Here is a 1868-nt window from a genome sequence, read left to right on the forward strand (position 1 = left end):
GAAGGGGGGGAGGAATGATGTATACTGCATTCAAACAGATGAGGGAGAAAACTGTTTAAAAGGGATATATGAATGGGTATTCTTGTCATGACAGGAGTCCAGAATGAAGGCTTCGCAGTGGAGTGGACTTGTGGAGAGGGATTGCATAACAATGAAAGAATTTTTCTTTTACTTTTCAAGAAGAGTGAATTGCGGGAAAGGGATGGGCAGAGAGAAAAGTTCAACAATGAATGAATGTTTATTCTTTTTTATAATGTGTATTCTTGACTGAAATAATGTTGTCTGGAAAGCTGGTGCTTGAAAATTATTTACTGACTCTTAACCATATAAAATCAATATATGCAGTAATTTTGCATGGAAAAATCATTGTCAACAGGACCTAAGTATCCACGGGGATCTTTGGGGCAAATACTTGATTGGATTTAACTTAAGCTCATTTGTTATTCTTTTCAATACAGTTATTTCTCAAACTGTGAGGCTTGAGGAAGTCACAAGTTGAGACCTGGCATCATTTTTCCAGAGAGACCTTCCGTAATGTGTGAGTAGTTTATATTTTTTTGCTTTGTTTTGTTTTCTGTATTTCACACAATGAAGCATTAGTTTACCAGAACTCTTAACAAGAATTTGGGCGTTATACTTGCCACATAATGATTATGAGAAACAAATGACACAAATTAAAAAATCGATTGAGTGAAAATTCCTTAAGATGTCCTCTGAGTCAGTATAAATTCATCACCATTTATGATAGGCATCATCCTCAGTATAAAGGATACTACATTAAAGAACTTGGTTCCTTGCTTAAGCTTGAGATCTCTAAGTAAGCCAGCATTCTTCTGTGCTGCTTCTCTTTCTTTGCCAAAAATTTGACTGTGATTACAAAGATTATTTCCCCTCTAAATGCCTGTTAGTCCTACTTTAAGGTTTTTGTAAGTCAGAGATTTATAAAATCTTTAGAAAGTGAACTGTGTGATAATAGATTTATCTTTTGATTTTGTTGTTGTTTTAGTTTGGCGTTAAGGAGAAGGAATAGTGGCGACTCCAAAGTGTAGAGTAAGGGACAGGAAAACAGCTCCCATTGCTCAAGAAATTCTGCACCCACAGAGAATCAATTTAGGTTAGTGAAATTTGTTGTTGCTATGTGCCGTCAAATCGTGACTCATAACAACCTGTGTACAATAGCCCTAAACCCTGCTCTATCCTGTGCCAACCTTATTGTCTCTGACATACCTACTCTCATTACCCCAGTCACTGAATCAATCCGTCTAATCGAGGGTCTTCCTCTCTTGTGCTGTCCCTCCACCCTCCCAAGCATAACATATCTATCCAAGGACTGATTCTTTCTTGCAACTTGTTCAAAGTATATCAGACAAAGCCTTAGAATCCTTGCCTCCAAGGAACAGCGTGGTTTCACTTTCTTTAGGATGAACCTGTTTGTTCTCCTGCCAGTCCGTAGTATATTCAGTACTCTTCCTCAGCACCACAGCTCAAAGGCATCTATTCTCTTTCTGCCATCCCTAGTTATTGGCCAGCTTTCTGATGCATAGCAAGTAACTGTGAAGACTATTTAGCATTTTAAAAATTAAAAGAGTTAAACTTCTTCTTTCATCTTGCTTGGATCAACAGTCAATACCCTCTGTACCAGCAGTAGGAGATTCAGGAGATGTATTGCATTGGAAAAGTCTGCTGTCAGGGACTTCTCCAAAATACTGAAAAGCATCTATGGGGGAGAGAATAATTTAAAAGTATTATATTTTAGGGCATTATGTTTATCGTAGGAGTATGCAATGAGGGTTGCAGAGTGGATTATATTTGGGGTTGCGGGTGGGATTGGGGGAGGTGCGGGGGGGATTGTGTACCAATGAGGGAGT

The 1868-nt window shown here is 38.4% G+C and overlaps 1 protein-coding gene across 1 annotated transcript in view; it reads left to right on the forward strand.

Moving 5' to 3' along the window:
• Window positions 1–458: 458 nt before the first annotated feature.
• DENND4A (DENN/MADD domain containing 4A) overlaps window positions 459–1868 on the forward strand; it is a 131210-nt gene continuing 129800 nt past the window's right edge. The window contains exon 1 of the mRNA XM_006886644.1: window positions 459–531. The gene's annotated coding sequence lies outside the window, so the exon portion shown is untranslated. The remainder of the gene's footprint in view (window positions 532–1868) is intronic.

This window comes from Elephantulus edwardii, unplaced genomic scaffold (assembly GCF_000299155.1).
Source record: "Elephantulus edwardii isolate Elephantulus edwardi_28Jun2011 unplaced genomic scaffold, EleEdw1.0 scaffold00050, whole genome shotgun sequence".
In the NCBI taxonomy this organism is placed as follows: domain Eukaryota; kingdom Metazoa; phylum Chordata; class Mammalia; order Macroscelidea; family Macroscelididae; genus Elephantulus; species Elephantulus edwardii.